The sequence below is a fragment of the Oryctolagus cuniculus genome, chromosome 3, assembly GCF_964237555.1.
Source record: "Oryctolagus cuniculus chromosome 3, mOryCun1.1, whole genome shotgun sequence".
Lineage (NCBI taxonomy): Eukaryota > Metazoa > Chordata > Mammalia > Lagomorpha > Leporidae > Oryctolagus > Oryctolagus cuniculus.
In genome coordinates, this window is record NC_091434.1 from 155,129,881 (window position 1) to 155,145,275 (window position 15,395).

The following is a 15,395-nucleotide window of genomic DNA, read 5'->3' on the forward strand; positions in this document are numbered from 1 at the left end:
TGTGCACCTGATGTGCTACATCACATTTGAGAAGTAAAGGATTCTATCATATCAGATCATCTGAAAACTACTGGAAATATATTTTGAGATAAGTTTAACTTTGTTATTTTTGATTGAATGGTCATAGACCCTTCATTCCAACATCCCAAATAATCAAACATCTAATATTACCTCTTAACGCCTGACATATAACATCATTCAAGTGGACCTTAAATTACAATTTGCCTACTGGTGGGGCCGGTGCCGTGGCTCACTTGGCTAATACTCTACCTGTGGTGCCAGCATCCTATATGGGCGCCGGGTTCTAGTCCTGGTTGCTCCTCTTCCAGTCCAGCTCTCTGCTGTGGCCCAGGAGGGCAGTGGAGGATGGCCCAGGTGCTTGGGCCCCTGCACCCACACAGGAGACCAGGAAGAAGCACCTGGCTTCTGGCTTCCCATTAGTGCAGCGCTGGCGGTAGTGGCCATTTGGGAAGTGAACCAACAGAAGGAAGACCTTTCTCTCCGTCTCTCTCTCACTGTCTATAACTCTACCTGTCAAATAAATTAAAAAAAAAAAAAACCAATTTACCTACTGGTGGGCATTGTGGTACAGCCCGTTAAGCCACTGCTTGGGATGCCAGCATCCCATGTCAGAGTGCCTGTTCATGTCTTGGCTACTCTGTGCTTCCAATCCAATTTCCTGCTGATATACTGGGAAAGGCAGTGGCAGTAGATGATGGCCTAAGTTCTTGGGTTCCTGCAATCTATGTGGGAGACTCAGATGGAGTTTCTGGCTCCTGCCTTCAGCTTAGCACAGCCCCTACAATTGCAAGCATTTGTGGAGTGAACTAGTGGATGAAAGATAATCTCTCTCCCATTCTCTGTCACTCTGTCTTATGAATAAATTAATGCATCTTTATAAAAACATTTGTATTTTGCCTAATCCTTTCATTTTGTGTATCTGAAAGTATGTTATAGCTGGTTCACCTTTATATAAAATATTTAATAACTTACCTATTAAATATAAAATTTTATGTGACTAACCATAGTTCATTATGATTATTTTCAATATCTTGGTGAATTCTCACGTATATTGTAGGAGCACAGTAGAATTTAAGTGTTCACAAGGAAGTTGTGCCTGTTGGTAGCATTGCTGTGGCTAAAGAGCGTTACACTGCCATGGGAACTAAATGTCACAGCAGCACTGTTATCGTCAGAGCCTTTCACTTTGCATCTCCTAGTTTTAAGGTCTTTTCCCTCCATTAAGATTTGGAATATAATTTTAAAACTTCATTTTAATTTTGTAAAGAGTTTGGAAGGTTCATTTGTGTGTGTATATACGAGTGTGTGCAGTTCAAAGGTACCTGAAGAATTGCACAGGGCATCATTTCTGAAGTGTATGTTCATGTGAATGATTGGATAACTGTTTCATAATTTTGACTGTTTTTTTTTTAAATAAAAGACTTATATGAAATTAACATGATTATAAATTTAAAATCTATCAAAGCAAAACATATAAAGTACAATTCTTACTAAGATACAATGATTTTTTTAAAGTCTGTACGATAGTCAAAGACAGATTTTCTCATTTCCTTCATTCACATTAGGGAGGAATACGTGCTGTTCAGCAAAACCTTGGATTTGGCTGGACTCACAGACCATATGTCAAACTAATTAATGTAAATGATACTGCCTTTTAGAAATATATTCCACTTTACATCTTTTAAGCATCTGAATAAATGTGTGCACAGCACACACACACACAAGTGAACACGACACGCATAAAATAATCAGCAAGTATACAATGATTCCTAAGTAAGTAATCTCATCCTCAAACAGCTTTTACTCCCAATATGTGAGTAAGCAGATGGAGGTGGCAGAGTGCCTTAAAAGTCAAGACACTCAGACTTGGTGGAATTGATGGGGTGGAAGGGGAATACAAGAACTGTCCTGAGAAAACACTTTTTTTCATATTTCTTATCCAGTGATGACCTGCAACTGTCAACAGAAAATTTCCAACTAAATCTATCTTTTATCATGATATATGATGATAAAAAGCACCAAATCATAGATTACATATGGGATTGTATTGTTGATTCAACATCTGCAGCACTTATTTTCTTAAATTTGCAAACTTTATACACAGTCAACATAATGGTTTAAAAATAGTTTTGTCATGGTGAAAAATAAAGAAAAATAAGAAAAGAAGGAGGAATGGTTACAGGGAAGGAGAATAGGGTGGCAAATATTATTATGCTTTTTAAACTATATATATGAAATCCCCAAATGATAGAGTTAGAAACATACCAGGGGATTCCAATTCAATCCCATCAAGGTGGCATGTACCAATGCCATCTCACTAGTCCAAGTGATCAATTTCTGTTCACAATTGATCATAATGATAGGACTAAGAGTCAAAGGGATCACATAAACAAGACTAGTGTCTGCTAATACTAAATGATAGAATAAAAAGGGGAGAGAACGATCCAACATGGTAAGCAGGATACACAGCAGACTCATATAATGGCAGATGTCCCAAGCAGCACTCTGGCCTCAGAGTCAACCCTTAAGGCACTCGGATCCGGCTGAAAAGCCCATGAGGGTATTTCAGGCATAGAAAGCCAAGACACTCTGGAAAAAAAAAAAAAAACAAAAAAACAAAAACAAAAAAAAAAAAAAAAACACCTAAATGAAAGATCTCCGCGAGTGAGATCCCAGTGGAAAGAACAGGGCCATCAAAGAAGGAGGTACCTTTCTCTGAAGGGAGAAGAGAACTTCCACTCTGACTATCATCTTGTCTAAATAAGATCAGAGTTGGCAAACTCAAAAGGCTTCCATAGCCTTGGCAGCTCATGACAAGAGCCTAGGGTGATTACTGACGCCAAAAACAAGAGTATCAATTTGTTAAGCCAACAACAGGAGTCACTGTGCACTTACTCCTCATGTAGGATCTCTGTCCTTAATGTGCTGTACATTATGATTTAATGCTATAACTAGTACTCAAACAGTATTTTACACTTTGTGTTTCTGTGTGGGTGCAAACTGATGAAATCTTTACTTAATATATATTAAATCAATCTTCTGTATATAAAGATAATTGAAAATGAATCTTGATGTGAATGGAAGGGGCGAGGGAACGGGAGAGGGGAGGGTTGAGGGTGGGAGGAAAGTTATGGGGGGGAAGCCATTGCAATCCATAAGCTGTACTTTGGAAATTTATATTAATTAAATAAAAGTAAAAAAAATAAAACTGTATATATGAAATGCAAGAAATTTGTTCCTTTATCATAGTCAGAGGAATTATTAAAATAGGTTTGTGAAATAAGTTTTACTGGTGTTTAGCAGTATGAAGAATAAGGTATCATAAATAAAATACTAGAGATATTTATTTTATCTTTTAACATGAAGAAAGCATATATGTAAATATTAAAAATGATCCCTCCCTCTGAGGTTGACTTTTGTGTTAGGATTTCATGTTCTTGGATACTGAATTAAAGCACAAATGGTGAGGGGGCTGTTGTTTTGGGAACATAAATACATGTATGGCTTTTTAGAAAATCTGCTTTGATCTCTCTTTATGATTCTTTCTGCTGCACACTGACTAGGAGTGAAGCAGCTGGTGAGTAAAGCCCGATGATAGTTATAGAAAATACAGAGGAGGGGATTGTGGCGCAGCAGGTTAGACCTTTGCTTGGATGTCCACATCCCGGGTTTTGGCGATGACTTGGGCCTCAGATACCCTGTGCTTCTGACCCAGGCTCTGGCTAATGTGCCCAGAGAACAGCAGACGGTGGTTCAAGTGCTTGGGATAGCACTGCTTACGTGGATGACCTGGATGTTGGTCTTGGCTCCTTGCTTCAGGTTGGCCTTGCCCCAGCTGTTTAGGCCTTTGTAGAGTGAACCATAGGACGGAAGATCTGCCTCTCTCTTCTCCCTCTTTCTGTCACTCTGCCTTTAAAACAAATGAATATATATGTATATATACATATATATGTATGTATATATGTATACATATATATACATACATACAAATTAATATATGTGTGTGTATATATAAATCATATATATATATGATTTATTTATTCGAAAGGCAGAGATGGGGGAGAGAAAGAGAGAGAGAGAAACGAGAGAGAGAGAGAGAGAATCCTGTATCCATTTGTTCATTAACTGAATGGCAGCAGTACCAAGGCTGGGTCACCCTGAAGCCAGGATCCTGTAGCTTCCTCCATATCTCCCACAAGTTCTTGGGCCACCTTCCACTGGTTTTCCAGGCACATTACCAGGGAACTGGGTGGGAAGCGGAGTACCCAGGACTCGAATTTGCGCCAATATGAGATGCTGACACTGCAGGCAGAGGCTTCATCTTCTAAACCACAATGCTGGCCCCTACATACATATTTTTAAAAGAAAAATACATTTTAAGATAAAGCATGTAGACAATGGGATTTTTAAGAAAATCTGAACTATTTGGTTTAAAAAATGCTGTTGTCAAATCACCCATTTCACTCAAGTATCAGAAAAGGATTTTTATGAACACTAAGTAATCACCATTCCTTTTTGTCAATCTTCATACACAGGCCTAGGGCCTGACAATAGTATGAGAAAATAGAAATGAAAAAAGGATTACGGGCCTGAAAACTTTGGTTTGGCTAACCTTCTCTGAACTGATGATTTATAACTGACTGCATTCTGAGAGTCAGTCATGCACAAATCTAAGAATATAAGCTGTGTTAATTTGAAATTACTTTCTCTTTCAGCGTGTACGTCCTCAATCAATGAAGGGTTGCAAGTATGATGCCAGTGCGTGTTACTGTACTTGAGAAACACTTACCAGTAGTCTTCAGCCTGCCTTGCCTGGCAGAGGTGGGGGTAGGAGGAGAGTCTCAATACAGGTTTTATTTTGTTTCTGTAAGTCTTAGAAAGGTTTGATGCAATGTGCTGAGAGAGTCACAGTTCTCCAGACCTGAAGGATATATTATCTAGCAGAGCTGAATAGCTTTTTCTAATGATTTTTCACAGTAAAGGTCACTTAAAAATCTGTGACCAGGTTTAAATTTCCACAGCACTGTCTGCCCCATTTCCTGTCCCTTATCACCATAGTTTGGCTTTGGAAGTCCACTTTCTATCTGTCTATGCAATTCCAAGGGTGAAAGGTTTTCCCTCACTGCTCAAGAACCTTGAAAACCATCTCTACTTTTTTCTACTATTTTTAAATATCTATTTCTTTCATGTACTTAATTTCTATTTACTTTGCTCTCCTCGCTTCAAAACAAGACTCTGTGAATAAAAAAGACAGCACAATCAAAAAAGTGCTACATGGTAGGGACAACGGGCGGTTCCTGAATTGGCGACAGTAACACATGTTGATATCACCTGATCACCGTTTTACATGGCTTTGTTCCTGATTCTGTGCCATGAGTCACTTCATCGTACAGGAGGTAGATTGATGCGATGCTGACACTAAGAGCAAAGAAGCCAGAAATACCAAATGGAGAAATGAGCGTAGAGAAAGTCACGGTGGAGGAAGTGACTGTGTTAAAACAGAAATGTGAAAAATAATCTCAGGAAGAAGGTAGAGGGCAGCCACAGGTGAGAGCAGCAGAGTGAATGGCTTCCGTTGGTGAGTGGCTTCTGGAGACAGTCAGGATAGTAAGGAAACATTACAAGCTGACAGGATACTAGAGTTTCTGAAAATAAAATGGTAAAAAGGAATTGAGTGGGACCTGACACTGTGGCACAGAAGGCTAAGCATCCCATATGGGCACCAGCTCATGTACTGGTTGCTCCTTTTCCAATCCAACTCCCTGCTGATGGCCTGTGAAAGTAGTAGAAGATGGCAGAAATGCTTGGGCTCCTGCACCTGTGTGGGAGACCCAGAAGGAGCTCTGGACTTCTGGCTTTGGATCGGCTCAGCTCCAGCTATTGCAGCCATTTGGAAAGTGAACCACTAGGTGGAAGACCTTTCTCTCTCCATCTCTCTGTAAGTCTACCTTTCAGATTAAATAAATAAATAAATAAATATTGGGCATTTTGTATTGATTGTAAGATGGTTTGATTTTTTCACAAATACGAAAACTTGTAGGTTTTCACAAGGAAATACACAGAACACAACTCATTCTTTAAAGAAAACAGAGTGAAGCAATAGTCTGAAGACCTCAATTTAACCGGAATGATTTCATAAGAAATTGATAAGTGTTATCATCATCACCATCATCTATTGGTCTATATTTTGTGAAGTGCAAACAAAGTCACTGACACTTCTCCAGCCTTGTCTTCTTTCCTTCAACTTCCTTGATGTCAGCACAGAGGATTCTGATGAGCATGGTTCAGAAATCTCTGATCTATTTTAAAAATTTAGCTTCAAATACAATGGTATTTCAAAAAGTTTGTGGAAAAGGGAATTCAAAGATACCTTTAATTTGGAACAAACATTTTTGAAATCCATGAAGAGTTTTTCATGAGTGTTTGAAGCCCCTTTATATACACTAATGTACTTAAATTCCATTTCCATGAAACTTAATGAATTTATTACTCAGCTTGTTTTATTTTGTATTTTAGTAGCCTTATGGAGACTCCCTTGCCCTTTTCTAATTTTTTTTCAGTTTTTGACACAACATATTTTAAATTTACATTACACTAATAAAGCTTCATACTTCACCACATAAATTTAACAAGTAAAAAGCGAAAAGGTCCTAGTTTAGTGGGAATATACACAACAATATAAACAACAATTGAATGGAAAAATGCCCATTTCACACATATACAGTAAATTTTAAAATAATCACAGATCATTCAAACTATGTACTATAACATTCTTTTTTTTTTTTTAAAGATTTATTGATTTTTTGAAAGGTAGAGTTATACAGAGAGAAGGAGAGGCAGAGAAAGTGAGAGAGGGGTCTTCCGTCTGCTGGCTCACTCCCCAGTTGGCCCCAATGGCCAGAGCTGTGCTGATCTGAAGCCAGGAGCCAGGACCTTCTTCCAGGTCTCCCATGTGAATGAAGGGATCCAAGGACTTGGGCCATGCTGTTCTGCTTTCCCAGACCATAGCAGAGAGCTAGATCAGAAGTGGAGCAGCCAGGACTCATATGCTACAGGAGAGTGCCAGCCCCTGCAGTATAACATTCTTAACCATTGGTTCCAACAACGTATAAAACTAATTTTTACAAAACTCTAGTTGAGCAATACTGATACAGACATTTCTTCTTCATTTTATGTTTGTTTTTGAATTTTAGTTCCCATGGATAAGACAGAGCTTGTGGTATTTGTCATTTCTGTGAAATTTTGAAGTACTCTTATGAAGTATGAGATTTTCTGTGAATTTTGATTAAACATCTTTCTAATATAGACACTGTATATAGAAGTCAAATTCTTACAAAAATGATTAAAATGACTTTTTTTAAAAAAAAACAAAGTGTTTTTTTCTTGAGTGTCTTTAGCTTTTTCTAGACTATGGATATTAATCCTTTATCACTTGGATAGTTTGCAAATATTTTTTTTCCCATTCTGTCAGTTGCCTCTTCACTTTGCTTAACATTTCCTTTGCAGTGCAGAAGCTTCTCAGGTCATTGGTAGTCTCATTTGTCTATTTTGGCTTCGGTTGCCTGTGCTTCTGGAATCTTTCCAAGAACAACAAAGAAAACAATCCAGTTTGAAATTGGCAAAGGAATTGGGAAGACAGTTTTCAAAAAAAAAAAAAAAAAGAAAATTCAAATGGCCAACAGACACATAAATAACATTCAGGATCACTAGTTTTTGGGGAAATGCAAATCAAAATGAACATGAAGTTTCAACTCACCCCAGATAGAATGACTCTCACATAGAATGAATAAACAATAGATGCTGGTGAGGATGTGGGAAAAAAGGAATACAGTGGAGGATGGCCCAAGTGCTTGGGCCCTGCACCCACATGAGAAATCAGGAGGAAGCACCTGGCTCCTGATTTCAGATTGGTGTAACTCCGGCCATAGCTGCCATTTGGGGGTAAACCAATGGAAGGAATACCTTTCTCTCTGTCTCTCTCTCTCTCACTGTCTAACTCTGTCAAATAAATAAAAATAAAAAAGTACCCTAATCTACCAGTGGTGGTAATGTAAACTGTTGCAGCTACTGTGGAAGACATTATGGAGATACCTCAGAAAGCAGAAAATAGATATACCATAGGACCCAACAGTCCTGCTCCTGTGAATTTACCCCAAATAAGTGAAATCAGCAGATGAAAGTTATCTTTACTCCATATTTATTGCAAATAAATTCATAATAGTTCATTTATAGACTTATTCCAGATGTCTATTAAATGATGGCTGGATAAAGAAATTTGTGGCATATATATATATATATATATATATATAATGGAATGCTACTCAACCATAAAAGAATCCTGTCTTTTGTAACAAAATAGATGCAACTGGAAACCATTATACTTAGTGAAATAAGCCAGTCCCAAAAAGTCAAATACAATTTGTTTTCCCTCATCACGGCTAACTAAAAGAGTACCAAAAATGTAATGTATGGAAGTGAAACTGACATTTTGAAATGTGATGATTGTTTATAACCTTGTCTCTACTGTTGAAGAGCAGTGTTTTTTTCTTCTTACTATTTGTTGAACTCCTTATTTAGTGTAGAGGTAATCTTACAAGTATAAAGTAAATTGAAAATAAGTCATGGTAAAAATTAAGAAAGAGCTATAATGACTTAACAGAATTATTAATAGGGATAAATTCAAAAGAAAGGAATATTTTTGCATATATTGAGATATTAACTGTCATCAACATTCTTTTTACTTTTCTTTTATAATTTTACTACTCTCTGTAGAAGGTTTCCTGTATTGTTCCTGATAGTTCAAGCTGAATTAAAATTGATTGTTTTAGTTTTCTTCAATTTAAGTGCATTTTCTGTTGGGGTTAGCATTTATTAAATGTGCTTTACTATTCTGCATTGGGATACTTAACAACAGATTCTTTAAAATCTTTAATTCTTTAAAATCTTTAAACTTTAAAAAAATTCTTTAAAATCTGTGAATGTGGATACATTCTTTATAATTAGATCTAAGAAATTTTGAATAGTAGGTTGAGGAGATTCAGTATGGTTGCTTTCCTCAGTGGTACTTTTTGTTCTATCCCCTCTAGCTCTTTCCTTTGCTGTAGTCCTCCACTTGTTTTTATATTCCTGGTTTTCATCTTTTCTGTATCCAAGAAAGGAAAATTGTGAATATTTCATCTGTGCCTTCAGCACATTTTTTCTTGTTTCACACACTGTTAGCTACAGGCTAAAATTTTGTAAGGGCAGGGGCACACAGCTTCCTACATACTGTCTTTCAGGTAGTCATTCCTATATAACCCCAGCAGGGGTTTCTTTATTTTCCAGTACTTTTAGGTAGTCACTTCTGTATTTTACTACAGTTTTGTGGTTGTTTTTCTGCAGAGAGTACTCCAATATGATTATATTCCATATTCACCAGAGGTAGAAGTTACATGAATTCTTTTTTATTATATCTGAATTTTGTTAGCTAATAAAATGTAAAACATTATCTCAGCTACATCAATCACCAGGTATCGACAATCAGCTAGTGATTATTCTCTTAGGAAAAAAAATCTTCTAAGTGTCCAAAGTTAGAGAAACAACTTAGGCAAGCTAAATCAGGATAATAGCAAAAATGCAGGGATATTTTCAGATGGAACTTCAATGTTTATTGGAGACTGTGACAAAAGCCATGGTAGAAATTAGTGCTTCTAGATGATTTTGAATATAGACATATGGAGTTGTTTGTAGCCAGGTGGTTGGTTTGATTATGGAATAATCGTATAGCTTCGGAAAGAATGATGACTATAGAGGCAGTAACAGTATAGGTAGGGAAGCTGTGGTGCTAATGAATGTGTATTATTGGTATTGGGGCTTGTCATGCAGGTACAACAGTAATGATAAGGGCTGTAATGATAACGATGTAAAACCTGGAAGAAATTATTTGGAGAACAGATTAGATAAGATGGTCTAAAAGGGGCTGAAAATTTCAATTTTTCTACCATTGGGAAGGGCATGCTCTAGACATCAAATATAAAATACCTTGAACTCAAATTATTTATCCTTAACACGAAGTTGAGCCTCAGTTTACACATTTGTCATGTTCTCGAAAACACTGTTAGTTGAACCATGTTACTCATTATAATTATAGTATCGGCAATCTTTCCCTTTCTGTGCTCCAATAATGAATAGAGTATAACAGATTTATTATTTTTATGAATTACTTAAGATTAAGGACCATGCTTTTTCATCTTTTATATTATCTTTTGATGGTTCTGGTAGTTTGGTGATGTAGACAAGGTATATAATTTTAACCAGTATTTCGAGTGTGAATAAATATTAGATTTTTATCAAATAAAATTAATTTCACTTTGAGCTTCCCTAGTACTAAATTGGCTAGAAATATAATATGAATTTTGTTTAAAGATTTATTTTATTTATTTGAAAGGCAGAGTTACACAGAGAGAGAGACAGAAAGATACACACCCACACGCACACACACACACACACACAGAGAGAGAGAGAGAGAGAGAGAGAGATAGAGAGAAATCTTCCATCCACTGGTTCATTCCCTACATGGTCAGGGTTGGGCCAGATTGAAGCCGGGAGACAGGAGCTTCTTTTGGGTCTCCCACATAAGCACTTGGGAGATCCTCTGCTGCTTTTCCAGGCACATTACTGGGACGGCTGGATGGTAAGTGGAGTGTTTTCTCCCTATCTGCACCTACCCAACCTTATTTGATAATCTACATATCTTCCCCTCTGGAGTTTTTCAAATGAGGAGACAGGACAAGGAGCGTCCATTCTAAGAGTGTGGCTCTGGATAGCTATGGGCTCCCACTTTTATTTAGAAGGTACCAGCAAGTCTACAAGCCAGCTGGCATGTAGGCAAGGTTATACATCAACTTAAAAATTTGGGAAAAGGAATTCAGTCTGGTGGTTTAAGATAGGGATTGGAGCTGTGTTGTAAATCTTCATAGACAGGCCTATTTAGATACTCATGCAAATGTATAAATTCCTGAAAATACTCCAGGTACCAATTCATGTCTATTAGTGCCCTGCTGCTCCAGCTGCCACACTCCTTTGGGGTGGGTGTGCCCATCCCTGGTCTGTTTCCTCATGAGCAGAAACTGTGGCTTTCCCTGTAATTTCAGGGAGATGCCTCCCCCACCCCTGGAGAGGCACTTATGTAGCATCTCTACTTTCCCCCAATCTCCAAACAAAACTAAACAAAATAGAGACTGATGCTCCAACTTTGGTCTGTATCAGTTGTCTACGAATTTTGTGGCATTAGCATGCATGAACCACTGAAGCTTTTAGACCTTTGTTTCCTGTGATGTTGACATGGGAAACATGACATTCAAGGAGCATCTACTAAGAACATCACTGAGTCATTCCTCTCCCCTTGCCACCACATCTACTGTAGATAGGCATGAAAGGCTGATTACTGTAGGGCTTATGGGCGACTTTTCCTTTCTGAAATGATGATGCCTTCTCCTGTTTACTTTTTGTCTTCTCATTCACTCCTTCTGTTTTAGAAAATGCCACTCCAGAATCTCTAATTTTTTAATTTTTTAAATTTATTTTTTATTTTTTGACAGGCAGAGTTAGAGAGAGAGAGAGAGAAAGTTCTTCCTTTTTCCATTGGTTCATCCCCCAATGGCCGCTATGGCCAGCGCTTTGTGGCCAGCGCGCTGCGTGATCCAAGGCCAGAAGCCAGGTGCTTCCTCCTGGTCTCTCATGCAGGTGCAGGGCCCAGGGACCTGGGCCGTCCTGCACTGCACTCTCGGGCCACAGCAGAGTGCTGGACTGGAAGAGGAGTAACCGGGACAGAATCCGACGTCCTGACCGGGACTAGAACCAAGGGTGCTGGCACTGCAGGTGGAGGATTAGCCTAGTGAGCCGTGGTGCTGGCCTACTTCAGAATCTCAGAACTAATCGTAACAGATGTCCCAGAAGGAAATTGTTGTTATGCGTGTTCATTTGTTCTCTGTATCCTATCTTCTTTTCACTGGGTCTGTACAAAATTCAGATAGCTGCTTTAAATAGAATAATATTTAGGAAGTACAGTAACAAATTACTAATAACTCCTTAATCACTAGGATGAATGAATATTTGTTAAATCAATCGATGATAATAAAATTAGTTTATAGATAGAAAAATTCTAATTTCATTTTTTAGTTTGGTGAGATTGAAGAACAAATCGTAGCAGTTTCAATAGTTCACATAGTATACAAGTTGCAAACCATGTTTTACTTTTGTTAAATGTTACAGGATCACTTATTAGTCTTTAAAAACAAAACTGAATTTTTCACAGTTGGAAGATAGGAGATGGCATGATTGGGAGTCCAGTGGATCTCTTCATAGCTCATGGGCAAACACACATTTACAAGATTAAACCATCCTTGAGCTGGTGAGAAACAAGACACACAAGTACAAAAAAGCACACACACACACACACACACTAAGAAGGGTTCAGCCTAGGCTGAACTGAAACTCCCTGAGGCTCGAACAACTTTCCAGATCAAATGTTGATCTCATTCCATATTTCATAGTTCACCACCCACTCACTCCTTGCTTCAGTCAAATTTGTGTGTGTTCTTTGTTGCAACCCACAAGCCAATGTACTATTTTATGGAAATATTAGTTTATTAAACTAAGTTTTTAAGCAAAACAAAACAGTTTCTCTAGCTCTTATCTTATTCTGAAGAAAAGAACATTATTTCAACTCAGCCAGTTTTAAAGAAAATACTAAAAGTTTTCCCATTAGTTCTGTCCCCTTTTCTCCTGATAGCATCCAAAATAAATTAAATCCATGTGCTGATCTGAGCATACATCAAACTCCTTGCTTTGCAGGATTTAAATAACTTCAAATATGTCCCTAGGGTTCATCCAATTGAATTAATAGCAAGGTCCCCACAAAATAATCTCTTGAAAGGCAGCACAATCTCCCCTTGTGAAATGGTTTCTCTGAGAAATTTCTGCCTGAAGGACTGCTACTCAAATTTAGTGTGCATATAAGGCACATCGAGATCTGAATAAAACACACATTTTAGGCCCAGATCCAGAAACTTCTGATTCAGTGTGGTTGGAGCGGGACCTGCCTAGTACTCTGCGTTTTTAATTAGCCCTCAAGTAAGACTGAGACAAATTATTTTCCAACTCTACTATCTCAGTAATAAATGATCCAGAGACTGAGGAAGAATAGCGGCTTCAGTTACGGAAGCTTCCCTATGAAATACTTGCTAGGCACTCCTATTGGATGTTAGGATCATATTATCTAGTGTATTACATATAGAGTGCTTTCTGATTATCAATAGAATCAGGTTTATTTTACTTGTAAACATCAAATGAAAATTCTTTAGAATGATGTTTAGCTTAAGAAAATATGTTGAAGCTGTCATAAATTAATTTCATTAAGTGCCCCTGACAATGATGGATGGATAAAGATTTCAACATGTGGAATTGTTTTAATGAAGCACAATATATAAATGTCAAATTATTTAGTGAATAGTGTAGTGCCTCGTGAAAGATGGTTTAGAATAAGATTGCAGTATAGCATGGTAACCTGACATATCATTGTGTTTTCAGATTATCACTTTTGCTACTTCCTGATGGTTTCTCAACCAATAAGTGATCACAAGCGTGAATGGTAGCTGACTGTGTTTCAAGCTGGATTATTCTTTCACATTATTTCTGTGTAAAAATATTCCTGGTTTATCTACGTGGAATATAACATGTTTTGAATTTCCGTTTGTATTATATATATTTAAGGTAAAATTGGATAGAACTTAAACTAAAAGTGATTAAAATGCAGACATCAATGTACAATCTATATGGTAAGTACTGTGCAAATTTTTCAGTTAGGATCATCAAATTATTTGAAGTATTATATGGTTCAAAGCTTTCATTAATGAGATATAATCCAATGATACAGACACTAAGATGCAATATATTACTAGAATCAGCAGATCATTTCATTGGCACATTAATACATATTTGATATTCATAGCATGAGTGAATAAAGAGTCTTAAGATTTATGAAAGGAAATAATTAATGTACTGTGAGTTTTTATCAATTCTTTTTTGAATGAATGATATGTCAATATAGATATATTTGATTAATTATAAAATACTTTCATGTTCTTCTTTTTCTTCTTTACCTCCTCTTTTTCTAATGAAATTGAACTTGATGACAAAATAATCCATTAAGAAAGGAGCATTCATGTATTTTTTTGGGCATAATAGTCAATAGCACTAAAAAGTTTTAGAAGGAGTGAATGAAAATATGTCATTTGTTACACTCTGGAGAAAAGTCATGCTTACCTTACCTATATTATATAGAAATTTAAATTTTAGAATTGAAAATACTGCTTTGGCATATAAGATAGTGCTCTAATATATAGGTTAACCAATTAAATTTCTCAAGTCAGTTTGGCAACTATTTACCTCCCTCACTTCACTTTATCCAAACTGGACTCCTTTCTCTCACCTCAGAGTTTTTTTGGGAGTCTTGGTTTATTTAAACAGAAAAGGATTTCCACTGGTCTAAAAGCATCCCTGTCCCTCCTTTGAGAAATAAGCTATCAATTTACATATATATACATACACTATATATATATACATGTATATATGTATGTATATGTATATATGTGTATATGTGTATATATATACATATATATGTATATATATATACAGGATATTAAAAAAATACTCCTCTATTTCAGATCATCCTGAACCACTTTAAGTGTTTAAAGTACAAATCATTACTTTGGTAGATTTGTATTTGTTTAATATCTGTGTTACTCCTCTACTATGTGAGTTCTACAGGGTGAAAAGCTTTTCTTTGGCTTGTTGTCATTTCTACTGAACTTGGCTTCTGAATTTGTGTATGGCTTTAAGCCACAAAGTTCTAAATTCATGGTGCTAAGAAAGTAGAAACATAATTCATTGATGGTATTTAGGAGTCAGGCATACTGGTGGCACCTTAGCCATGGAAAATATTTTCTCATGTGCGGTTTGGTTAAAAATACTTGAGTTAGGTCAAGCCTCTCTCTGCTTCCTGGCTGGCCATTGATCCTTCCCATGCACACTTCCCCCTTTGCCAATTCGAATGCCAGCACCAGATGCCAGACTAATGGGTGCACCTAATCTTGCACTGTAAACTCCTAAACTAGGAGCCAAAATCAACCTCTGTCTTTTCTAAGTAACTTCCCTCTGGTATCTTGTTGTAGTAATAAAAAGCTAACTAATAAACTATTATTACCCAGTGCCTAAAATGATGTCAATCCCATAGTAAAAATAATTTTAAATTAGAACTCTGTAGAGCTCATAACTAAGCCTTTGACTTGATTCATGCTGTTAGGGTACTATCAGTACAATTTTACTGTGGAAAT